We start from the raw sequence: 27,925 nt of genomic DNA, 5'->3' as shown, positions 1-27,925 counted from the left end.
TTTGTCTTATCCCTTGGATTGAGTGTAATTTTTTAAGGTAAGAGTCTTATTTGGGGGTCGCCTTTGTAGTCCATAAAGGAACTGACTTACAGCAAGTATGCAGTGTATATTTGCTGATTGAATGTTCAACTGTTGATGCTTTCAGATGAAATAACAGAATTTTTCTAATGAAGTCCATTGGTTAAAACTGAAAAGATGGAAGCTTCTAGAAATTATTCTTTTTCTGGACAGTTGATGTTATTTGTTTTGGGGTTTTTTTTTGGCAGTACTAGGATTTGCACTCAGGGCCTCATGCTTGCTAGGCAAGCATTCTACCACTTGAGTGTGCAGTTGGTGTTTTAGTGATGAGAAGCAGCATTTGAAGTTCTTGTGATATCGGGAATTTATTTTCTTATAACATTTGATAATTACAGAGTACATATCGTGTGAAGTGTGTTGATAATGATTTCTTTTTGTCTTGTACTTTAACCCTACTCCACCACTTTTATGACCTGGGCATGGTCCTGATTTAGTCTGTAAGTTACTATAATAGGTTGCTTCCTTTATTCCTAAGACCCGCTGAATTACTGTGAATCCTATTGAGTTGTGATTCTCGGTAATTCTTACCCTTTTCTAATTTTCTTTCCCTGTCTCTGAAAGAGACAAATCTTTACTAGTCATGTAGATGATCTAACTTGAAAATATTTTAAAATATAATATGAAAATTGGGAAAGCAGAGGTCAAACATTGGGGCTCTGATGTATTTATTCTTTTTTGTAACAGCTTTATAGAGATGTTTTCCCATGCCCTGTAACTCCTCTTTATGATGTGTGATGCAGTGGTTCTTATTATATTCATGGAGTTATACAGTCATCATCACAGTCAAATATATTTTCATTGCCCATCGCCAGTAGCTCATGCCTGTAATCCTAGCAGAGGCAGAGATCGGGAAGATCATGGTTTGAAGCCAACCTGGGCAAATAGTTTGTGAGACCCTATCTTAAAGAAAAATCCTTCACAAAAAAGGGCTGGTGGAGTGGCTCAAGGTGTAGGCCCTGAGTTAAAGCCCCAGTACTGCAAAAAAAAAAAATTTACTTTCATCACCTTAAAAAGAAACCCTATACTTATTTGCAGTCACTCTTCCATGACTCTCCAGTCTCTCCTGGCATCAGCCACCGCCAGCCTACTTTATGCCTATGTGGATTTGGAGTCTGTATAGTCTGGAATTGTATAGTATGTGGTCTTTGTGGCTGGATTCTTTGTTTTTTCTTTTGTTTTTCCAAACCCACAGCCTTGCACATGCTGTTACTGAGCTATACCCCCAGCCTTGGATTCTTTAACTAACGTAATACTGTGTTCAACTACATTGTAGCGTGTATCTGTGCTTCGTTCTCTTTTATGACTGAATGATACTCCATTGTGTAAATGTACTACACTATATCAGTTTTGAAAGTCATTTGGGTTGTTTCTGCTATTTGGCTAATATGAATAATGCTGCTCTGAATACCCACGTATAAGTTTTCTATGGACATATTTTTCATTCTCTTGCATTTATAACTAGGAGTGAACCTCTAGGTCATATGTTAACACTGTATCTGACCTTTGGAGGAACTGTTAGACTGTTTTCCAAACTGGCTGAACCACTGTACATTCCCACTAGCAGTGTGTATAAGCGTTCTTTTGCTACACCCTGGCCAATACTTGTTATTGTGCTCATAAAAAAATCATTATATTATCATATCTGTCTTAGAGGGTATAAAGTGGTGTCTCATTCTGGTTTGGATTTGCATTTGCCTAATAATGATGATATGTAGTATGCTTTCATGTGCTTATTCATTAGTTAAATATTTTCTTCAGAGGATGTCTTTGGTGGTACTCAGACTTGAACTCAAGGCCTTATGCTTGCTAGGCAGGCACTCTACCACTTGAACAACTCTGCAAGTCCCGTTCTGTGTTGGGTATTTCCCATATAGGGTCTTGCAAACTATTTGCCTGGGCTGGACTTGAATCTTGATCCTCCTGATATCTACCTCCCGAGTAGCTGGGATTACAGGCATGCACCATTGGTGCCCAGTAATTGCTTACAATTTTTTTTATGTGCATTATCTTTGTTTGCAAAGAGATGATTTTACTTTTTAATTTCTAATCTAGATATTTTTTATGCCATTTTCTTACCCTGGCTAGAAATTGTAGTGTTGAACAGAAGTGGTAAGAGTGGACATCCTTGTGTTCTTCCTGATCTTAGGGAGAAAGCATTAAGTATGGTTCAGTTTGTGGTTTATTTGCTTATTTTTATTATTCATTCATGGTTTTGGTGGTACTGGGGCTTGAATTCAGGGCCTCACAGTTCCTGTGCAGGCACTCTACCACTTGAGTCACTCCATCAGCCCTCAATTTGTGGCGTGTGTGTGTGTGTAGAGACTTTTTATTGTAAATAAGATCTCTGAGTATATTAGCCTTTATAAAAACTTTATAGAATTTAGCTTATTTATAGTCTAATCCTATAGCTTTGTTCACTTAGCAGTTTCAGTGGAACTGTTATTTGGCTAAATTTCTATAGATCCAACCTCCCTCCCCAGTACTATGGATTGATCTCAGGGCCTCACAGATCTCTATAGTTTTTAAAAGCAATATTTTAGTGTAAAAAATTTGAGATTTCCCCATTTAAATTTGATACTTTATTCCATTATCTACATTGATTAAGTTGTCTTTACCAGAAATTATTTGGTACAACTTGCCTTGGTGATGATACTAAATTAAAAATTTTGCTTTCGAGCTTACCTGTTAGTATACTTTTCTAAACTCTGAGCATGTGTTTTTGAAAAGGTGACTATTTATATTTAGAAATTGTTCCACATCTAAATAAAATTCCAGAGGACAGTTAGCTCTTTTGAGTTTCAATTTTAATTAATGAAGAAGAGAGAGAGAGAATAACTGACTCATTCACCCTGGATATTCTTTTGTGTGGCCTAAAGTCAAAGTTATTTGTCTGGCTTCCATTATATATAAGGCCTGTTTGGTTCTACCTCTCTGTCTTTAATAGTTGAAAATAAATTAGCAGTCCTTTACTGATGGAAGAGAAAAATCATCTAGGTTTTAGCCTCTAGATGGCAGCATGAGTCTTACTATACTTCTAGCTTTTCTTGAAGTGGATTTCCAATTTAGGTTAAAAAAAATTCTTGTGGTTTTACCATACTATTTGCCTCACTTTATTGATCCCTTGCATGAATTTTTAGCTTTTTGTTTCCCTATTCATCACTGCATCTTACTTTTTAAACCATTTCTTTTCTGAAACAATATATATTTATGTTTGGAGTCTATTATTTTCTTTATTGTCTGAAATAGCTTTTTGTATTTGATTAAGAAGATTGGTTCAAAAACTTAGAAAAATGTGATTGTTTAACTCGATGGCTTCCATAGTTGGGTATATGTCCCTCAAAATGGGTTCAGTTCTCGTATCCTTGGACTTTGTTATCATGTGATATCAGACAATACAATATTAAATTAAAACAATTTTAGCTAAAATTGATGGAATAAACTTGGACTAATTAGTCCTTTAAGAAAATTTTCATTATTTTTTGACAAAGCTTTCAAATATTTAGTCATTTTGAGTGATGAGGTAATAACAGAAGAATGAAGTATCCTGTTCATGAGCTGGTTGAATGACTATTTAACACAAGGCTCTGTAGGGGATATGAAGTTGAATTAGACATTGTTACTGTACTAGGCAAACTAATATCTATGAGGAAAGGGAGATAAGGCCATTAAGTAAATAATTCTTAATAGAAGGTAGAGGAGATAAGCTCTATGAGAGTACAAAAACCTATATGGGTAGGAGAAAAAAGGGCATATTGCATCTGATTGCTACAGGAATGGCAAATAAGTTGCATTTTTTTTATATCCACGGATTGATAAGTAGCATTGCCTAGGACCACTGAGGATTTAGAGAAGGATTCTGGATTCAGAGAAGTCAGTGAATGATGTCTCCCATGGACAAAACAAAAGAGCATAGAAGTATTTCCTGTTCGTGGAACATTGAAAATAGTCCTTGTAGAACACATGGGATCTTGATGAGTGGAAATGGGAAGGGAACATGCTTCAAGTGGAGTGAACATTAGGAGCAAAATAACATTTGGATCAGTGTTCCGGTTTTTTTTTTGGTGGTACTAGAGTTTGATCTCTGGACCTTGCACTACCACTTGATCCACTCCACCAGCCCTAAGTTTGAGAACAACAGCTGTGCCCAAGGAATAGTATGAGTAATCAGATCTGGTCCCTGAGGACCCCAGTTATATTAAGGATCAAAGAATTAAGACTAGAAAGAGTTTGGGGCCAGATTGAGGAGGATCTTGAATTGCAGGGCATAAGGATTTAAGCTCATTGGTAATGGGATACGTGAATGTTCTTTAAAAAGTGTCTTAATGATTGTGATGTTAACTATGTGTCATTATATGTGGTGGTGGAAACACTTGACTAAAAGAAACTTTATTACAAATTTGTTCATTGTAAAAATAGGGAAGAAAGTTTAGGCCCTGGGCCAGTGGCTCATAATGTAAATCCTAGCCACTTAGGAGGCAGAGATCGGGAGGATCATGATTAGAAGCTAGTGTGGGCAAATAGTTCATAAGACCCTATCTTGAGAAAACCCATCACAAAATAGGACTGGTGGAGAGAATCAAGTGGTAGAGCACCTACCTAGCAAGCATGAGGCCCTGAGTTCAAACCCCAATACTGCCAAAAATAAAAAAGAAAGTTCAGAAAAGTGGTAAATAACCTTACCACAAAGAGATAATTTAATATTTGATTTGTTTCCTGGCCTCCTTTTATTCCCTTTACATGTGGATGTATGTGTTTACATTTATACTTATACTTATACAAACACACAGACATGCTTTTCTAACATAACTGAGACTGTAGTGTATGCATAGCCTGTTGTTCGTAGTGGTTTTTTTTAAATTTGTTTCTTTGTTATTGTGGTGCTGGGGATTAAACCCAGGGCCTTGTGCATACTGATCAAACTGATCAAGCATTCTACTACTGAGCTACATTTCTGTGCTTTTTTTTCCCCATTTACTCTTTCATAAGCAGTTCCATCTGTTATTAAAAATTCTACCATTGAAGAGTTTTGAGTAGGACTGTCACATACCTATAGGAGTTGTCAGTGCATAGGGGGGAATGGAATGGTAGAGGCAGGAAGTTATTGTGGGAGTCCAGGGTGAAGGACTGAAGACTTAAATGGATGGTGGCAGTGAGAATAGGAAGAGTGCACTGACAATGGATCTTTGTAATTTTCAGGACTGGGTAAATGTCTGGATGGATGTTGGGAAGAGGCTGAAATTAGGAGTTTTGCCATGCTCTTTGTAGCTTGGTTGATGACAGGGAGTCAGAAGGAGGCAAGATACTTGGTTAACAACCAGAAAACCCACATAGTACTTTTACATGTCTCTTCATAAGGGAGTGAATTTGTAACACTTCAGAAATGGGTTCATGAAGTACCTGTATTATTTGGCAAGTCCTAAGCCTCTAAGTGGAATGCCTTAATTTTGAGTAATTTTCTTCCATGTTACTGCTTTTTTATTTGGGTAGCTATGTAGAGCTACTTAGGAATTTTTTAGGAACTTTGTATGTATACTGGACTTTCAATTCTTTGCTCACTGGAATAAGTTTCAGAAGTTTAAATTTGAAGTAGTAGTAATGTACCCCAAATATTTGCTACCCTGTATCTGTTAATTAATAGATCTATTTGGATTATATGTGCATCAGGTAACTCATCTTAGGAATGAATGCTGCATTTTACTCATAGTTAGAGATTTGTGGGACCTGTGACTGAGAAAGAAATATATGACTGAGTTGTCCAGAAATGCACTTTCCACCCTGTCCTTGCTAACGCCAAGCATTACAATATGTTTCATTAAATAACTTCAACCCCAGGATACTCTACCAAGCAAAACTATCATTCAAAATAGATGGAGCAATAAAAGTCTTCCATGATAAGCAGAAACTAAAACAATATGTCACCACAAAGCCACCACTACAAAGGATTCTTCAAGAGATTCTGTACTCAGAAAGTGACACTCAACTTAACCATGAAAGGACAGGCAGCACCAAACTACAGGAAAAGAAAAAGCAGGAAAGTAGAGAGTAACTCAACTTAGGTACACACAATCAAACCTTCAAACAACTAAGACAACTAAATGACAGGAATCACCACATACTTATCAGTACTAACACTTAATGTTAAGGGACTTAATTCACCCATCAAAAGGCACCGTTTGATGAAATGGATTAAAAAGGAAGATCCAACAATTTGATGCTTACAGGAGACCCATCTCACCGGCAGAAATAAGCATAGGCTTAGGATGAAAGGCTGGAAGAAGATTTACCAAACCAATGGCCCCCGAAAACAGGCAGGAGTAGCAATACTTATCTCTGACAAAGTAGACTTCAACCTACATTGATCAAACGAGATAAAGAAGGACATTCCATACTAATAAAAGGGGAAATAGACCAAAAGGAAATAATTATCAACCTATATGCACCCAATGTCAGCGCACCCAATTTCATCAAACATACCCTGAAAGATCTAAAAGCATATATTAACTCCAACACAGTGGTTGTGGGAGACTTTAACACCCTGTTATCAATAGATAGCTCATTCAAACAAAAAATCAATAAAGAAATCCAAGATCTAAAATATACAATAGATCAAATGGACCTACTTGATGTCTACAGAACATTTCATCCAACCTCTACACAATATACATTCTTCTCAGCAGCCCACGGAACCTTCTCCAAAATAGGTCATATCCTAGGGCACAAAGCAAGCCTCAGCAAATATAAGAACATAGAAATTATACCGTGCATACTATCTGATCACAATGCAGTAAAAGTAGAACTCAACAACAAAAGTAAAGACAAAAAACATGCAAACAGCTGGAAACTGAATAACTCATTGCTTAATGAACAGTGGGTCATTGATGAAATAAAAAAGGAAATTAAAAAGTTCTTGGAAGTCAATGAAAATGAAAACACAATCTACTGGAACCTGTGGGACACAGCAAAGGCAGTCCTGAGAGGAAAGTTTATAGCCATGAGTGCATATATTAAAAAGATTGAAAGATCCCAAATCAGTGACCTAATGATACATCTCAAACTCCTAGAAAAACAAAAACAAGCAAATCCCAAAACAAATAGAAGGAGAGAAATAATAAAAATAAGAGCTGAAATCAATGAAATAGAACCCAAAAAAATCATACAAAGAATTAATGAGACAAAAAGTTGGTTCTTTGAAAAACTAAACAAGATTGACAGACCCCTGGCAAACCTGACTAAAATGAGGAGAGAAAAACCCCAAATTAGTAGAATCAGGAATGCAAAAGGAGAGATAACAACAAACACCATGGAAGTCCAGGAAATCATCAGAGACTACTTTGAGAACCTATATTCAAATAAATTTGAAAATCTTAAAGAAATGGACAGATTTCTAGATACATTTGATCATCCAAAACTGAATCAAGAGGAACTTGATCACCTGAATAGATCTATAACACAAAATGAAATTGAAGCATCAATCAAGAGTCTCCCCAAAAAGAAAAGTCCAGGACCTGATGGATTCTCTGCTGAATTCTATCAGACCTTTAAAGAAGAACTGATACCAACCCTCCTTAAACTGTTCCACGAAATAGAAAGGGAAGGAAAACTGCCTAACACATTTTATGAAGCCAGTATTACACTTATCCCAAAACCAGGCAAAGACACCTCCACAAAGGAGAACTATAGGCCAATCTCCTTAATGAACATTGATGCAAAAATTCTCAACAAAATAATGGCAAACCAAATTCAACAACACATCAAAAAGATTATTCACCACAACCAAGTAGGCTTTATCCCAGGAATGCAGGGGTAGTTCAACATACAAAAATCAATAAACATAATAAACCACATTAACAGAAGCAAAGACAAAAAACACTTGATCATCTCAATAGATGCAGAAAAAGCCTTCGATAAGATCCAACACCATTTCATGATAAAAGCTCTAAGAAAACTAGGAATAGAAGGAAAGTACCTCAACATTATAAAAGCTGTGTATGACAAACCCACAGCCAGCATTATACTTAATGGAAAAAAAACAAACCATTCCCTCTAAAATCAGGAACTAGACAAGGATGCCCACTCTCTCCACTCCTATTCAACATAGTACTGGAATTCCTAGCCAGAGCAATTAGGCAAGAAGAAGGAATAAAAGGAATACAAATAGATAAAGAAACTGTCAAAATATCCCTATAGCAGACAAGATGATCCTATACCTTAAAGACCCAAAAAACTACTCAGAAGCTCCTAGACACCATCAATAGCTACAGCAAGGTAGCAGGATATAAAATCAACATAGAAAAATCATTAACATTTCTATACACTAACAATGAACAAACTGAAAAAGAATATGTGAAAACAATTCCATTTACAATAGCCTCAAAAAAAATCAAATACCTAGGTGTAAACCTAACAAAAGATGTGAATGACCTCTACAAGGAAAACTATAAACTTCTGAAGAAAGAGATTGAGGAAGACTATAGAAAGTGGAGAGATCTCCCATGCTCATGGATTGGTAGAATCAACATAGTAAAATTGTCTATACTCCCAAAAGTAATCTACATGTTTAATGCAGTTCCCATCAAAATTCCAATGACATTCATTAAAGAGATTAAAAAAATCTACCGTTAAATTTATATGGAAACACAAGAGGCCACGAATAGCCAAGGCAATACTCAGTCAAAAGAACAATGCTGGAGGTATCACGATACCTGACTTCAAACTATATTACAAAGCAATAACAATAAAAACAGCATGGTACTGGCACAAAAACAGACATGAAGACCAGTGGAACAGAATAGAGGATCTAGATATGAAGCCACACAACTATAACCAACTTGTTTTTGACAAAGGAGCTAAAAATATACGATGGAGAAAAAGCAGCCTCTTCAACAAAAACTGCTGGGAAAACTGGTTAGCAGTCTGCAAAAACTGAAACTAGATCCATGTATATCACCCTATACCAACATTAAATCAAAACTAATCAAGGATCTTAATATCAGACCCCAAACTCTAAAGTTGATACAGGAAAGAGTAGGAAATACTCTGGAGTTAGTAGGTATAGGTAAGAACTTTCTCAACGGAATCCCAGCAGCACAGCAACTAAGAGATAGCATAGATAAATGGGACTTCATAAAACTAAAAAGCTTCTGTTCATCAAAAGAAATGGTCTCTAAACTGAAGAGAACACCCACAGAGTGGGAGAAAATATTTGCCAGCTACACATCAAACAAAGGACTGATAACCAGAATATATAGGGAACTTAAAAAACTAAATTCTCCCAAAACTAATGAACCAATAAAGAAATGGGCAAGTGAACTAAACAGAACTTTCTCAAAAGAAGAAATTCAAATGGCCAAAAACACATGAAAAAATGCTCACAATCTCTAGCAATAAAGGAAATGCAAATTAAAACCACATTAAGATTCCACCTCACCCCTGTTAGAATAGCCATCATTAGCAACACCATCACCAACAGATGTTGTCGAGGATGGGGGGGAAAAAGGAACCCTCTTACAGTGTTGGTGGGAATGTAAACTAGTACAACCACTCTGGAAAAAAATTAGGAGGCTACTTAAAAAGCTAAGCATTGATCTACCATTTGATCCAGCAGTACCACTCCTGGGGATATACCCAAAAGACTCTGACACAGGTTACTCCAGAGGCACCTGCACACCCATGTTTATTGCAGCACTATTCACAATAGCCAAGTTATGGAAACAGCCAAGATGCCCCACTACCGATGAATGGATCAAGAAAATGTGGTATCTGTACGCAATGGAATTTTATGCAGCCATGAAGAAGAATGAAATGTTATCATTCGCTGGTAAATGGATGGAATTGGAGAACATCATTCTGAGTGAGGTTAGCCTGGCCCAAAAGACCAAAAATCGTATGTTCTCCCTCATATGTGGACATTAGATCAAGGGCAAACACAACAAGGGGATTGGACTTTGAGCACGTGATAAAAGCGAGAGCACACAAGGGAGGGGTGAGGATAGGTAAGACACCTAAAAAATTAGCTATCATTTGTTGCCCTCAATGCAGAGAAACTAAAGCAGATACCTTAAAAGCAATTGAGAAAAGGTTAGTTCGAGAGGAATTAACCTAGAAGATAACACACATGCACAGGAAATTAATGTGAGTCAATGCCCTGTATAGCTATCCTTATCTCAACCAGCAAAAACCCTTGTTCCTTCCTATTATTGCTTATACTCTCTCTTCAACAAAATTAGAGATAAGGGCAAAATAGTTTCTGCCGGGTATCGAGGGGGTAGGAGGGAGAGGGAGGGGGCGGGGTGGGTGGTAAGGGAGGGGATGGGGGCAGGGGGGAGAAATGACCCAAGCATTGTATGCACATATGAATAATAAAAGAATAAGAATTAAAGAAAAATAAAAAATAAACCAAAAATAATGTGTTTCATTACTAACTTAATAGGCAGAATAGTTCTATCTTATTTTAATGTTCATTTCTTCAGTTGTGAAGGCTAACATCTTTTTTGTGTTTCTTGATATCTGTAGGTAATGTGAAAATTAAGAAGGTATAAATTTAAATTATTTTAACCCAAAAAAATAAAGCTGGGGAACTTGATTCAAAAGTACCCTAAAGATTGTTGAAATTTACATTTCTCAAGTATATTTGAAACGTATCCTTACTTTGTTTTGTGTATTACCAGTACCATCTTGTCATAGTCATTACTGTTGACATCCTGTATAGGTAGTGTTACAGTATAAAATTTGAAATCCCACTTTGATGTGATCAAGGTTATTTCTCGTAATTAGAAATTGTCAGTTTAGCCTTAAGTATTTTGTTTAAAAAAATGTATTATGAAAATGAGAAATAAAACATGCCATTATTTCTCCTTTTTCCCTTGGTTAAGAAATTAGGGTACACAAATACTTAAATTACCTTTAAGGCTTATAAGCATTCATGTCTTTTGTCCATTAGTCAAGTTATTTTATAAACCCAACCTTGCTTCTGAAATGGTTTTATACACAAAGAGGATTTCGTTATAAAATGCTTGTGTTTTATTCATTCCTGGTTTGGGGAGCGAGGAAGGATAGAGGCGAACATGTAGGGAATAAATTAATTTGAATGGGGTTGGTTTCAAAGAATCATTCTGTATAATTTTACAAGATTTATGATAGATAAGATGTATGCTGTGAAACAAAGGTTAACATCTAGAGGAATAACCAAATGGACTATTATATATCCATACAGTAAAATACAGTGTAGCCTTAAAAATCATGCTCTAAAGCATTACAGAGCATTTAATGACTAGCATGCTCATTATATGTAAGGAGTAAAAAGGCAGAACATAAAATTGGCAGCTTTTTGTTTTTCTTACTTCCTCCTATTTCTTTATTATGAGTGGGAGCATAGATAAATGATTATCACAAGTGATTTTTTTTCTTAAAAAAAAAATGATGGAGGCACATGCCTGTCATTCCAACACTCAAGAACTGAGGCAGGATTGTGAGTTTGAGTCCAGCCTGGCTATATTCTAAGACCCCCTCTCAACTCAAAAATTTTTTTCTGGATTTTTCAAATTATCAACAGTGAATAGCTTCTATTGGTACTATTTTAGAAACAAAATAAGAGTTATTTGAAAAATCTATTTCTAATTTCCTGGGCAGTTAAAATTTTGAAGTCTTCATAAACTGTTTCTAAGTAAAATCTACTCTCTTTATTAACAATAATTGATCAGTTCACACAGTGAATACCATCATGAAAGTTAATGATACCTCATTTCCCATCTTCAGTTTGTCCTTATAGAAGTAGAAATTTAGGAGCAAAAGCATTGATAATATATATTAGGTCAAGAGCAAGAGATGATTTAGTTGGCCAAAGAAGCAGTTTTCTTACTGGGCACAGTGGTGCAGGCCTGTAATTCCAGCACTTGAGAAGCTGAAGTAGGAAAAATCTCAAATTCAAGGCCAGCCTAAGCTACATAGTGATATCCTGTCTTAACAACAAAACAAAACCTCACAAACCAAAAACAAAGAAGCATTTTTTGTTGGGTCGTGGGACTGGGGTTTGAACTCAGGGCTTTGCTCCTGCAAATCAGGTGCTCTACCCCTTGAGCCACACCTCTAGTCCATTTTGTTTTGGTTACTTTGGAGATGGGGCTCTTGAAGTATTTGCCTAGGCTGGTCTTAAACTGTGATTCTTCTAATCTCAGCCTCCCACATAGTTAGGATTACAAGCATGAACTGCCAGCGCTTGACTCAAAGCATTTTTTCTTAGGCACATATTGACCAGTTTCATCAAGCTTTATGTTTTCAGCCTTTCTTCCTTATAGTTGCAGAACTGAATGCTTAGCATTAAGTACTCAGTAGAATCACCAGCCATTAAGAATGTCTGTTACTATTAAATAGTTCTGCAGTTGTTTGGTTGAGAGGTGAAACAAACCAGATAAATTTTTACTATAATTATAACTATTCATAGGCTCTGGGTTTAGGAATGACTCTTTCTGTCCATGAAAGACATTATTGATACTCTAGAGGTTTCAACAAAACAGGATTTCTTTGTTGCTGTTGCTCCAAATGTAATTTTTTTTTTTTTTTGACGGTACTGGGGCTTGTACTCAGAACTTCACACTTGCTAGGCAGGCGCTCTACCACATGAGCCACTCCACCAGCCAAATGTAATTTTTTAAGTCTTGTTTTTATCCCCACCTGGTTTGTGTTGAAAATATTATCTGGGAGGACAGTGATATTGCATGGGAATTTGAAAATGATGGCAAAGTACTTGGCTGTAGGAACTTACAGAAATAATGAAGAAAAGTATCTATAACTATTAAGTCTAAATTAAAGGTTTGTTAAGGATACTGGCACTTGGTATAATTGGGGAAAGATCTAAGAAATAGAGAAAGTATTTGTTTTTGTAGAAATAGTTAGATTTGGTTGACTTTTGTAGGCCAATAAATCTAAGACTGAACGGTTGAATAGTAGAGGAGCTGTCCTTTGAGAGGCTGATCTGGCAGGTTGAAGTTTTGGTTATGGAATGAAAGGAGAGAGCATGTCCTACCATTTTTTTATTCTTTAATAAAGTTTTAAAAATTGAAATATATATAAATAAAAATACACAAATTATAACATATACCTCAATGAATTTTTTTTTAATGGGACTGAGGTTTGAGCTCAGGACTTTGTGTTTGCAAAGCAGCTGCTCTACCCCTTGAGCCACACCTCCAGTCCATTTTGCTCTGGTTGTTTTGGAGATGGGGGTCTCATGAACTGTTTGTCTGGGTTGGCCTTGAATCACGATCTTCCTGATCTCAGCCTCCCAAGTAGCTAGGATTATAGGTGTGAGCCACTGGCACCTGGTCTCAATGAATTTTCATAATGTGGATAATCCCATGTAACCAACTGCCCAGACAGATCAAGACAGAGGACCTTCTCGGTATACAAAGCCTCCTTCATGCCTCTCCCAGTCCCTACTTACCCCTTTTCCAAAGCCCAACACTGCTGTGACTTACACTATCATAGAAGAATCTTGCTTTTTTTTGAAAAACAAAAGAACTTTATGATGGAATGACAAATGATGTACTTTTGTGTCTGACTCTTTTTGTTCAGCATTTTGATTATGACATTCAACCATGTATTGTCTGTAGCCATTCTCTGTTTTTCATTGATGTATAGATCTCATTGTAAGAATTTATCACCGTTTATCTTTTCATTCTACTAGTGATGGACATTTAGACTGTTTCCAACTTTTGACTGTTTCAAATAAATGCTATGAAGATACTTCTAATTTTTTGTGCCTGCATTTTGGTGTTGGTTTTGAATTAGGGTCTTGCTATTAACCCAAGCTTGCCTGAAACTTTATGATCCTCCTGCCTCAGCCTCCAAGTGCCACTTTTCTTGATTTGATATGCAAGTTTTCTAACCATCTTGTTGAGTGTTATATTTTTAAATGTATCACCTTTGTCATTTGAAAATTCTTGGAAAACCATTTTCCTTGAAAAACAAAAGCATATTTTAACTGTTGAGTAAGTTGGGTACTATATAATTTTTAAAAATAGCTTGGATAATGAGCAAACAACCCAGTTGCTCAAATAAATGTAGAATTGGAAGCCATGAATAAGGAAGATTTTAATCTCACATTAATAATTAAAACTTACACCACTTAATTATCATGTCAACAGAAGACATCTTATGTGTATGAGAACAGTTATGGCTACTGTGTAAGAAATTCAGAGTGAAGTGAGAAGCTAGAGTGGCAACAATAGATCTAAGTTGTTTAGGTGGGTCTGGTTTAACCTCCCGGACTTATACAGGAGCCATTGATTTCAGTTGGTAAATGCTTTGCTTATAGACTCTCACGGCCTGCCTGAGCTCGTCCTAGGAACCTAACTGGGAGTGATGGGAGATTGAGAAAAGACAGAAGACAAACATGAAAAAAGCTGGGATCAGGTGGGCTGGATGCTCTGATGGAGACACACAACAGCCTCCACCACCTCCAGCGAGTTTATTATATACAGCACAGCGGCAAACCAGGAAGTAGAGCAACAGTTGGAGGAGGGTGGGAACCTGCACGTGAACATCTTACAAAAAGCAGCTGTGCTGCATTTTGCCCTCGCCCCCTTCTGCAGCTGGTGGCTGTGTCAATCCTAGCCTGCAGACATGGCTATGCTTATGTCAAGTTCTCATAGGCTTCTCATACTCCACTCTCTACAGTAGACCTTACAGTTTGTCCCTAAGTGGGAAATCCACTCTGGGCAGTTTGTTTTACAAACATTTGAGCCTGCTAGATAAGTTTCTTTCAGAGAGTAGTTTTAAACATTACAAAGAAAAAAGTAACTGTGGAGATTGGTGCTACATCTTGTAAAATGAGTGCATTCAATTCTGAAGCAGCATGAAGAATGCAGTGAATGGTTGTGCAGATTCTTGTTTGGGCATCACTGTGGAAAGGATTAGGCAATTACTGTGGCACTGTTCAAGATCTTTAGTGGCTTACTGTTCTGCAGTTTCTCTTTTTCAGCTCCTAGACCTTCTGTAGAAATGAAGGCCTTGTAACTACAGACCTCAACCCTCCTACCACCCCTTCCCATGTGCCTGGGATTACGGGTGTGCACCACCATGCCACACTTGATTTTGGAGATAAGATCTTGCTAATTTTTTAGCCTGGGCTGGCCCTTAAACCAAGATCTTCCTATCTCCATCTTGCAAGAAGAGATTCTTGAGGTCAGATCCAAGGTATTATCTATAATTGGAAGGGTAAAAAGCTTGTCCAGGTTAAAGAAAACTTTGGGAGGCTGTACCATCTTATTTTAGTAAGCACCTTGGAGGAATTTCTTCTTTGAAATACTGTTTAAGACATGCCTTTGTTTGAGGAAACTAAGGTTAGTACAGAGAAGTAATGACCTGAATATGATGTAAGGGAAAGAACAATAACCTGCATATACAGCAGATGATAAATTGCTACCAGTTAAGGACAATAGAGTGATTAAGAGCTCAGGCTCTGGCATATTAACCACTTTATTACTAATTCCAGTTTATCGCTTACTGCTGTCTGAGGCAAATCACTTAATTTTCCAGGAGAATAGAAAAATTCTTCCATGTTTCTTTATTTACAATGGAGATAACCTTAGACCAGTTCTTAAACTTTTTGATGTCAGGACTTCTTTACACTGTTAAAAATTAAAGACTACCTTGGGCTTGATAGCTCATGCCTATAATCACAGATATGCAGGAGGCAGAGATGGAAGGATCTCAGTCCAGGACTAGCCTGAGCAAAAACAGGAGACCCAATCTGAAAAATAACTAAAGTGAAAAAGGTTGGGGGCATGACTTAAGTGGTCGAGCACCTGCTTGGCAAGTTTGAGTCCCTAAATACTGATGAAACTCATTATCTCAAAGAGCTTTTGGTTATGTTTGTTGTATTTATCTGTACTTAATGTTTTCAGAATTACAACAGAGAATTTAAAAATACATATTAATTTAAAAATTCATAGGTATGGTGATGTACATCCAGCACTCAGGAGACTGAGGCAGGAGGATTGCAAGTTCAAGGCCAGTCTGGGCTGCACACGTTTAAGCTCCTTATGGTATTAAAATTCTATTATTTTAAGATATAGTCTTTAATTCATACAGCAGATTGTGTATCCTTAGGGTACGTGCTAGGTTCAAAGACTTAAAAGTAAGACAGCCGTGGTTCCTGCTGTCATAGAGCTAACATTCTAGTAGATTAGCCATTGTACAAACAATAATTTGCTATAAATTGTTCTGAATACAATGTGGGAAGGGGTTGAGAGGGAGAGGGATGGATCTCCTAAGAGAGAGGTGAAGTAAGTATGAAGTAGGAATTAGTGGGAAGAAAGAAGGAAGATGAGTTTTCAAGAGGGAACAATAGTCTGCTAGCGGGAAGAAACAGTGCCTTTGAAGAAATGAAAGAAATATGAGTGGAACTCAGATAGGACTACTGAGATAGACAAAGGTTAGACCATATGAGACTTCTCAGTTGTTTTCAGGATTTGAACATTATCCTGAGAGCTCTGGGACATCACTGAAGGGCTTTAAAGCAGCAGTAATCAGTTTTTGGCTGTGTAGAAAATGGAGTAAGGCAGGAGAGGAATTAGGGTGATGTAAGAAGCCATTGCTGTGGCCAAGACAATGATGCCTAGAACAGGGTGCTTGGTAGTGGACGTGGAGGAAAGTAGTTCATTTGAGAATGTTTTAAGATAAAGAATAAATCCCAACAAAGTAAGGGGTTTTTTTTGTTTGTTTTATCCCTTTTGGAACAGGGTCTTGCTATGTAGTCCAGGCTGACCCTGCATTCAGCAATCTTCCTGCCTCAGTCTCCTGAGTGCTGGGATTATGATTTAAAAAAAATTTTTTTTGCTAGTACTAGGAATGAACCCAGGGTTTTGTGCTTGCTAGGCAAGCACTCAACCACTGGAGTTATGCTTCCAACCCTTTTGCTTTTATTTTGATTTTGATATAGGGTTTCTCTTACTTTGTCTGACTAGTTTTGGACTCTAAATCCTCCAGTCTCAGCCTCCCAAGTGTTGGTATTACTTGTAGGCAGTGCTACCACACCTGGCCTCAACAAACCTTTTTATGAAAAGTAGTCATTCAATCCCCAGTACCACAAAAAAGTAAGGAAGGGAGGGAAGGAGGAAGGGAAGGAAAGAAGAAAGGAAAAAAGGGAGGGAGGGAGGGAAAAGAAAAAGGAAGGAAGGAACTGTGGAGGGCTAGTGGTGTGGTCCAGTAATAGATCACTTGCCTAGCATGCACAAGACCCTGGTTCAAGCCCAAGCACTGCACCCTTCCAAAAAAAGAAAGAGAAAAAATTTGGAGGAGGAACAGATTTGTAAGGACAAATTATGAGTCTGGTTTTGGGGATTTGGCCTTGGATATTAATTGGAGACATTTGTTTTAGTGAGGTGGTAGAGTAAGGAATGAGTGGAAGTATAGGTAAATCTTTCAGAGTTTGGCTCCTAAGAGGAAGGGAGGTTGGCTACCAACCTCCCTTTGACTTTGGAGTCAAAGTATATTGTTTACTTTGGGATAGTAGACTTTTAATTCTGTTTAAATTCTGATGACAAAGACAAAAGACAGAAAATACATGAGATCAAGTACAGATTTCCTAAGAGAGTTTGCAGGGTTGGGGCTTAGAGCTCAGGTGCATTGCCTTAGATTACAAGAGAGAGAGAGAGAGACAGAGACAGAGACAGAGAACGAACTGCTCTTCTTTCTTTGTCATAACAAGGGAAATGAGAATAGATGAAGATCCAGATTGTGAGTTGGTGAGAAGATGAGGAAGTGCTTAAATGTTGGATCACAGACCTTCCCTTTCTGTACCTTTCTAAATTCAATGAGCATATATTAGGAAATGAAGAAATTTATGTGGAATTAATATAGAATGGCAACCAAAAATTTCAACATAATTTAGAAATTAAATTTTTTAAGTACTCTTAATTTCTTATTTGCCTATCCAGGCTGTCCTGTAACAAATAGCCCATCACCATCATCATTGTGCTTTGTCATCACCACACTTGTGCTTTTCCTGGGTTTTAGCAGTCTTGAGTAAACCCCTTGTCAGTTTAGAATTCCTAAATGCTGTGGTGTTTATAATTGAGATTTGAGGGATAACTGAGAATGAATGAATGAATGAGAGCTCCCTGGCCTTAAAGTTGTGAGCTTTGTGTCAAAGACAGTAAGAACAAGAGATATTGTTTATCTAACTGAAAAGAACCAGTAGAATCATAGAATCCTTTTTTGCTGTACTTTTTTTTGTTGTTGTTGTTGTTCTTCAGTACTGGGGTTTGAACCCAGGGGCTTATACTTGGTAGGTAGGTGCTTTACCACTTGAGCCATGCCACACCCCCAAGCCCTATAGTACATATTTTTAAAAGTTGAATATAAGCCCTTTTTCTTATAAAATAATATATATTACAGAAAACATAAAGAAAGTAAAAACCACCTAAAATTATATCATCCTAAAACAGTCACTTAACATTTTCATGAACACCCCTCCAAACCTTCTAAACATATCCTTTTTTTTGGTGGTGGTATGAGGGTTTGAACTTAGGGCTTTGCAATTGCTAGGTAGGCACTCTACTACTTGAACCACACCCTCCACCCTTTTTTTCTCTAGTTATTTTTGAGATAGGGTTTCTCAGTCCTGAATCACAATCTTACTATTTTTAAAGTCTCCCATCATAACTGGGATGACAGGCATGCACAGCCGTGCACAGCCATTGGTTAAGATGGGGTTCTTCAAACTGCAGTCCCCCAGTCTCTGCCTCCCAGTAGGTAGGGGATTATAGACATGAGCCACTGGTGCCCAGCTAAACATATCTTTTAAGAAATATTATATATACCTATGTATACACACATATACATGTGTATATACACGAGTTTATATGTAATTTTTATATATGCTATCACTCTATTCCTGTTCTAAACCTGTTTTCTTGACTTAATGTGTTAACATTTACAGAATAACATTGAATATATTTGTAACTTATTTCATTAATTCTCTCTAATGGACATTTAGTTTGTTCCTAGCATTTCACTAAAGTAAATCACACTGCAGCAAGCATCCTTTCCTAGATCAAAGTAAATATACATTTGAAATTTGTGTGCATGTTGCCAAAGTGACCTCTAGAAAGACTGATGCAAGTTATATTTCAAACAATAGCAAATGAAAGAACTTGTAGAACTTATCTTTAAAACTTATCTTAGCCAACTTTAGATATTTTTAACTTTTTAATATGTGCTTATTTTATAGGTGAAAATTATATTTGTTATCTGCATCCTTTGGTTGCTAATAAAATAATGTTTACTGGTCATTTGTTTTTCCTCCTTTAATGAATTTTTTGTTATAGTCCTTGTCTATTTTTCTGTTGGTTCACTCTCCAGTATTTAAAGATGAGGAAACAGGTCTGTAGAATTGAAGTGACTTTCCCAAGTAATTTAGTGATAGAACTAGTAATCACCAGTAATCATGTTAGAACTGGAATGGAATCTTGAAGATCATCAAGTCCCACCCCTCTGACATTACAGATTCAGAAACTGAGGCCTAAAGATCTTAGGGAGTTTGCCTAAGGAAAGCTCCCAAGCTCATTAATGACTGAACCAGAAATCTGAATCATATATCATGGTCATGAAGAGGGAAAGGCAAGTAACATCGATGAGTCTGGTATGTTTCTTGCATGTGTTCTCTCATTTAATTCTGCTATTCTTCATTATTCCCATTTGGACATATGAAGTAACTAGGTTCAGAGAGCTTCATTGATTTTTCCAGAGTCACATACTTCGTTATTTGTAAAACTAGGACTGGGATTCAGATCTTTTGATTCTTTAGGGTTTTTTGTTGTTGTTGTTTCTTGCTTGTTGGTTGTGGTTTTTTTCAGTCCCTCTTCTTTTAACATTTAGTTTTTAGAGCCTGGTAGTTGAATATTTAGCAGACCAGAAACTCTCTGAAACAAGGGCCATGACTATCAAAGTTTTATTTTCTGACACAGGGGCATCATTGTATAGATTAATAGTTAACAAAGATTTCCATTCAAAGGATCTATTAAACATACAACTTTTTCATTTAATTTTATTACAAGAAGTACATATACCAAAATGTTCAGTTTAATTTATTTTTGTGAACTAACCCTACTCATGCAACTACCTCCTATAATATAAAATACAATGCACCCAGAACCTCAGAAGCCCTCTTAATGATCCCTTAGGAGAACCCAGTTATAACAGATTACATCTGATAGTTGTAGATTTTCCATAGGAAGAGTGAGAATATGTTTTTGTAGATCCCTACTGTCTCCTTCCATCAGTCTTCCTCACAACCTCTAACCCTACCCTTCCCCCAAATTGGGAACCACTGCAAGAGGGTGTTTTGTTGTTGGGGGGTATGAGTGAATACGTTGAAACATAAACCTACAACACCTTCAGTGGAAAAAGTATGTTAGTACCAAACTGTCAAAAAGGAGCTAGTGGTATGGTGATTTCATCTCATAATCCCAGAACTCAGAGGTTGAAGCAGGAGGACTACAAGTTTGAGCCTGGGCTACATAGTGAGACTGTCTCAATGAAAAAGAAAAACAACAGCAACAACAAAACCCAGTACCTCTTCATTTTAAAAATCCAGGGGTTGAGGGTAGAGCACTGCCTACCATGCATGAGGGTCCTGGGACAGATCCCCAGCACTGCTGAATAAATTAATAAAGAAATATGTACATGCTGCTCTACCAATGCTATTTTAACATAGGTGCACTTTCTGGGCTCATCTCCTAATATTCAACATGGCACATATATGTCTTTTCAGGTCTTCTGACTCTTAATCTAGGGGTAGCAGGATTGGAACAGGGCTTCACTCAAATGCCCATTTCTCAGCTTCAAGTACTCATTTGGTAAATACGATGCACCTCTTGGAGCTTATAAGTAAAACTGCTCCTGTTCAGCAGTTTCTGTTGGTTCTAGACACCAGTTTATGCTTATGACACTTATTAGCTTAAGGAACTTTTTAATATAAGCAATCGGAGATCAGAGACCTTGTCTTATGCTTATTGAGTCAGTAGAATTGAGAACTACGCACTAGATGTGACTTAAATTTTTGTGATAATAATTATCTCTTAACATTTCCTTCGAGAATAAAAAATGCTTTTATTCCATAGAGAACATAATTTTAATGTTGAAAATGAAAATGACAGTTGGAGTCTCTGAAGTGTAAAATGGACCTCAAATCATCAAGGAGTCAAATAGGAACAAAATCGAAGCCTTGTCAACTGTATCCTCCATATCTCTAAAAAAAGGCTTTATTTCTTAACACAGCTCAAAATTTCAAAATCATAGCCAATTTGTTTAAAGCTTCAACCTACAGCTATGCCCAATGATTAGTATTGACTTGTGTGTAACTGTTAACATTCTTAGTTTGGTTCAGTTATGTAGAAGTTAGTTGGTAATATCTGAGTTCTGGATTTCTGTTTTCCAGGGAGAGCTTGTAAGTGATTTGGGTTGATATTTTTTAAATCTCCTAGTTGCATCTAAATAAGTTGGGGAAGATAAAAAGAACACATGTGATAGAATCTTCCTTTTTTTCCCTTCACGTAGGAATTTATTAAAAGCATTATAGTAGGACCAAAAATTAACTCTTCTAATCTCCAAAAGTGGGAATCTCTTAAGCCTTATTATTTAATAAATAGATATTAATTCTTATCTTTGGGATTTTTCTGTTTTACTCTATCGTAACAAGAGTTGCACATTAATTAGCACATTCGTCAGCACATATAGAGATGGTTGCATAATAGTGTGAACCATTAACTCAATCCACTATAGAAAAGCAAGTGTCAACCAGAAGTTAATTCTTATTCTAGTATCAAACATAACAGTCCTTTAAAATCTCCTTTGGAATGTTGAAAAGAGATCAGATGAAACCCTCAGAATGGTTATTTATTAGGGAACAAGAAACCTCCAATTTCATTCACCTATTGTAGCGCTACTTTCTCATTTTAATGCTCAGTCCACAGTGGGAATGGTAAAAGATGTCCTGCACCTATGGAGATGGCAGTAGGAGAGGAGACATCACCTTTCCATTTATTGCTTGTTGCAGTTTGGCCTGTTTACAGACAGAATTGCTCTGTACGTGCTTCTAGTGGAGAAAGGAGGAAATCAAGATAGCAGCAAGAAATCAGCATTTATACATGACCCATGAATTGGCTAATTTTTAACATGCAGTTAGTTATGAAATGATTACAGCTTAAGGAGTCATGACCTGAACTTTTCATCAGCTCCATTGGATTGTGCCTCAGTTTGGAAATGAAGAGGTATAAGGGAAGTTTTAATTGTACCTGTGTGATTTATCCCTAGTCAGCTCTTTAATTTCTTCTGGCTGTCTGAGGTTTCCGACATGCTGTAAATTTCCCCAACTTTTTCATTATCTGCAATTTCTTTATGACTCATGAATCGGAGTGGAGAGAGAGTGTGGATTTACAGCAGAGATAAACATGTCCATAAAGTCTGTATCTGTGTCAGTAATTGTACTGCTGTCAGTGACTGTCCTGTTTTACAGACCTCTCTTGGGAAAGGTACAGGCCTTACTATCAGCAGTACCAAAGTGCTTGCTTTGATTTGCATTAGCTTGCTGGGGGATTAGGTAGGGATGATAGGTTAGGAATTGATACTGGACCTTGGCCTCTTTTATTTGTGTGTTTGTTTGTGATCACATGACCTCCTAAGATAAACTCTGTGCAGAAAATGGAACTTGGACATTTCCTAAATGGAAATGTTATTTATACTATAAGATAACTTTATTTTATGCTTTTAAGATAACTTTCTTAGCACTATTGGTAACTAAACTTGAATCTTTTAAAAAAAATATTTAGATTATTTTCCTTTTTTTAGAATTAAGACATGGGACTTTTCTTTCAGAACTTTTATTCCTCCTCAATGGTGAGGTCAGGACTGAACACTGGTGGTTCACACCTGTAATCCTAGCTACTCAGGAGGCAGAGATTAGGAGGATCAGGGTTAGAATGGAAGCCAGCCTGGACAAATAGTTCACAAGCCCTTATCTTGAGTAAAAGGGGCTATTGGAATGGCTCAAGGTGTAGGCCCTGAGTTCAAACCACAAAAAAAAAAAAAAAAAAAAAAGAGTGCGGTCAGCTAGAGTTAAGATAAAGACTACATCTCCACATTTTTTGGGGGGGTGGTGGTAAGATTGGGGTTTGAACTCAGGGCATTGAGCTTACAATGCAGGTGCTCACAAAGTAGGTGCTGTTCCACTTGAGCCATACCTCCAGTCCATTTTCCTATGATTATTTTGGAGGTGGGGCCTCATGAACTATTTACCCAGGGTGGCTTTGAATTTTGATCCTCCTGATCTCAGCCTCCCAAGTAGCTGGGATTACAGGTGTTTGCCGATGGTTGCTGGGCTTATCTGCCGTGTCTTAATTCTCAACTGTTAGTGGCTTTTTCCTGATGGCTTAAAGTGGTTTGTGGCAACCATCAGCCATGAAAAAGGCAGTCTTACAGAGAAATTCTTAATATACCTGTCTTTAAAAGGCCCTGTAGGACCTTGTTAGTGTTTTCCTTCCTAAGAGCAATTTTGAAAATAATATTAAGAGTTCCTTTTAAACAGGTAAAACAACAAAACACATCAATACACTTGATATTTACACAGATCCTTCAATAATCAAAACTGATCTTGCCTACCTTCTGTGAGGTAGTTTTAAAAGGCAGTAGGTGGTAGAGCAAAGAAAGAATAAGATACACCATAAATCTCAACTTTTAGTCAGCCTACAAGTCCACATAATGTGGAGTTACCTAGTTGATTTCTCTGTACCTGTAATTTTTTTTCTTTTTTTTCTTTTTTTGGTGGTACTGGGGTTTGAACTCAGGTCCTACACCTTGAGCCACTCCACCAGCCCTTTTTTATGGTGGGTTTTTTTCAAGATAGAATCTCAAAGTATTTGCTAGGGCTGCCTTCAAACCACGATCTTCCTGATCTCTGCCTCCTGAATAGCTCGGATTATAGGTGTGAGCCACTGGCACCCAGCTGCATTCCTTTTTTGATAACATGACTTTCTACCAGTAGATGGGAGTGGGAAGAGTAAAGGAGATATAAAACTGTTGGCTTCTTTCCAGAAGCTGTGGTGAAAAATGTGTTTAGAAAAAATATGGCCAAAATTATATTTGAAATAGCTTTTATCTTTCCTTCTGCCTTTCTTACTCACCATGGGGTGAAATACCTTGTTTTAGCAAGAGGAATAATCTACTCAGGCCCCTTTAGAATAAGGATTCCTAGTTTTAAAAACAAACCAACAAATAAGCTAACATTGTTTTTTATGATGTAAGGTTGTGAAATTGAACTGTTACCTAATTGTAGTGTTGGAAGTCTTCTGCTGTATGAACTCACTGTGTCCCATGTAACAAATATACACAACTACCTAAAATGGAGGGAAAAAAATCTCAAGTTATCTTTTTAATTTGGTGCTATTAACTCCTGGTTTTGTTTTTATGAACTTAAAAAATCGTTCTCCTTAGTGAATGTCTAAGTGCTTGATATCTATTTTGATGCAGACCTTTCTGCTTTCTTTTATGAGTGTTAAGCAATCTGACTATAAGGACAGAAAGTTTGGACCAAGTTAAGAAGTTTCACCAATATGTCTACTCTTGTAGAAGAAGGGTGAGATTTCTAGTTGGGTCTGATTATGGAAATAAGCTTTCTAATTGTTCAGGTTGAAAAGCTTGTTAATACTAAGAATGTCTCCCACCAGTAAAGTTTGATACGGGAAAACGTATAGTATTCTAACTTCACAGGGAACCATTTTCTTGGTTAGAGGGAAAATAATTGATGGCTGTCTGCTTCTGTGTCTACTGTCAGCTGTCAAGGTCAAGTTTAGTAAAAACAAGGGTTTAATTAGCATGCTCTCAATGTTGGAGGAAAACATCATTAAAAAAGTACAACGCATTAAAAAATTGAACACTTCTTTATGTACCCGCAGTTCTTTGAACTGGCTCAACAGCAGAGTTGATAACTTTGTAGTAAAGGTTTAACAAATACCGGTGCTGGAGATGAATTCAGTCATGTATTTGTAGATGAAGGAGGATGGGCAGCCTTTTCCTGCCCTTCTCAATCAGGCAGAGAATGGGAACTAAGAGTAGCCAGGTTTGAAGCTAAGGTGAGGGCTGCAGTATTGATCTTGTGGAAGTGATGAGTCTTGAGTGAAAATCCTCATGCAGTGTTTTTCTTTTTAAGACTCTAGACAAGTTGGAGCTATAGATTTTTAAAAAGTGATTTCAAATTATCAAGTAAATGATATCAATACCACAAATAAAATAGGTCAGAAGAAAAGTTCCTCTTCACTAATTTAAGAAATGGCCAATAAGACTTTTTCCTCCAACAACTTACTATGAAAAATTTTAAGCACCCAGTGAACCTTCTCTTTCTGCTGTGTGCAGGCATGCCAGCATATTCCCTCCTTCTCCAACCTTTCAGACGCCATGGTGCTTTACCCTTAAATATTTTCTACTAGGAAAAAGGACAGTTTTCTGTGATAATATTATCATAGCCAAGAAAATCAACAGTATTTTAAAAAATAAATCTAATATCCTTCCACATGAAGACTTCCTCAATTGTTCCTAAAATTATTGTGTAGCTTTTTTGTTAGAGCCAATGTCTATCCAAACAAGGTTCAGGTGTTATGAATGTCCTTACATTCTTGATAGGAGAGCATTAGTATACAAGCAACTCTTGCAGTCTTTCAGTTATTATTTACCACTTTTTTTTCTCCCACAATGAACATTCATTTACTCCCTAGAATATTGAACTTCAGCTTCTTTCTGCACAACAAGCCTGCTTTATCATAGCTTCTGTATTTCTGGTATTCTCCTTCTTTCAACTGAATTAACAGTAGAATTGATCTTTCCTCCAGTATCTACTTTTATAGTCAGAGTAATAATTCTGAAACAAATTGATGCATGACCTTATTCCTTTCTCCTCAAAAATCCATCAATGGCTTCCATTGTCCTTAGGATAAAACCAAAACCTTTAACTTGACCTTTTAGCTCTGTCTGATATGGCCTTTCTCACAACATGGTCATCTCATCCTATGCTCCCTTTCTGAGCATGTGTTTTGCAAATTCCTAAGGAGGGAAAAGTGAGGTAAAAAATTCAGGAAACACCTCTTGGAAGAGATGAAACTTGAAGTAGGAATTGATGACTAGTATTTGCACATGGGAGGAATGAATACACTTCAACTGTAAAGCATTTTTTGAGTATGGATCAGTTAAAATACTAAAAAATGTGATTAGAAAAGTGAGGAGAAGCTCGATTTCAGGAGACCATGAAAGACCAGCCTGAGGAATCATTTCTTAAACCTTGATAGCATCTCCTGGAGAAAATTGAAGGGTGTGGTGATGGGTACCAAGGCTGACAAGGAAGCTGTTGAAATCCAAAATTGGGTACCAAGGCTGACAAGGAAGCTGTTGAAATCCAAAATTCAAAGACTGCTCGTACTGGGCAGGACCATGTGAATGAAAAGGAGAAAGAGATTGAAAGAGGCTTTTTGGGGAAAAACAGATAAGAAGTTGTAACAGACTAGAGAGACAAAAGAGTCAAAATCATGTCCACATTTTAAGCCCCTATAAGTAGGAGAGTATAGTTTAGGATAGAACTGGGGTATGTGGTATAAAACTTCAGTTTTGTTTGCTAAGTTGTTGTTCAGGTATCTTTGAAATGAATAAACTGTGATTGAGTTTATAGGCGAGATTATGATGTCAGATCCATTACTTGGAATAAAGGACAATCTCAAATAGTAGGAAACCCAAAATACTTGAGGTTTACCTGGGTAGAGATGAAATTACCCAGGTAGTTTCCCCAAGAAGAAGGAAAGCAGAGATAGACAGGCTGAGGTGGTTCGGGCAGCCCCACAGTGTTATCAAGGACTAAGCCTTTTATCTTTCACTTCACTTTCTTAATGCATTTCTTTCATCCTAAAGGGCACCTTATAGATGCTGGAATTCCAGCAATCACATTTGAGATGTAGGCCAAAAGAATGTGGGAATGGAAGAGGACAAAAAAAGGGATCCTACACTGCTGGCTCTTTTTCCTTTAATGGAGCTTTCCTGGAACACCCACAGAATACACCTGACCTGACCTAGTAATAAAAGAATATAATAGTTTGTTCTGGACCATAATTTTGCAGACTAAAAACTGGGGATTGTGGACCAGAGGCATGTCTCCAGTCATAGAGTGCTTGCCTAGCAAATGTAAAGCCCTGAGTTCAAACACCAAGTCAGTAAATAACTAAATAATTTTAAATTGCGAGATTATGTTAATAAGGAGGAAGGGGAGAATAGGTGTTGAGAAATGCAGCCAACATTCTCTGCCACAGCAAGAGAAAAGACACCCGTGCAAGAGCAGTGATCAGTAGAAGTAGGAGGATGTGAGGCAGTGGTTATGTTAAGAAAGCTCAGAATGAGTCATTTTAAAGATGCATATGTGGACTTAATGTCTGTGACTTGGACTTTATATAATTTGTTGATTTTCTTGTTTTCTTTATCATACTAGGTGTGTTCGGTACTCTATAAATGAGTGAGTGCCTGCCCAATATGTTTTGTTTTTCTGTGCTGCCTTGCTAGGCAAGCACTCTATAACTGAGGTAAATCCTACTCAATATGTCCTTTTTAAGGAATCTTGCAGGTTTCTCGGGGGAGGGGGCTTGTTTGTTTGTTTTTTATTTGTGGGGAGGTTGGCACTGGCGTTTGAACTCAGGACCTTTTGCTTAGTAGGCAGACACTGTACCACTTGAGCCACTCTACCAGCCCTAAGATTTTTTTTTTTTTTTTTTGGCTACTTTTCAAGGAAGTAAGTATGAGAAAGTCTCAGCTCTTTTTAATC

At 37.1% G+C, this 27,925-nt stretch overlaps 1 protein-coding gene across 3 annotated transcripts in view; it reads left to right on the top strand.

Annotated features, from left to right (window-relative positions):
• Lin52 (lin-52 DREAM MuvB core complex component) overlaps positions 1–27,925 on the top strand; it is a 95,614-nt gene that overhangs the window by 17,643 nt on the left and 50,046 nt on the right. The gene's annotated exons all lie outside the window — the stretch shown is intronic.

The sequence above is a fragment of the Castor canadensis genome, chromosome 3, assembly GCF_047511655.1.
Source record: "Castor canadensis chromosome 3, mCasCan1.hap1v2, whole genome shotgun sequence".
Lineage (NCBI taxonomy): Eukaryota > Metazoa > Chordata > Mammalia > Rodentia > Castoridae > Castor > Castor canadensis.
This window is presented reverse-complemented; position numbering and strand designations above follow the sequence as displayed.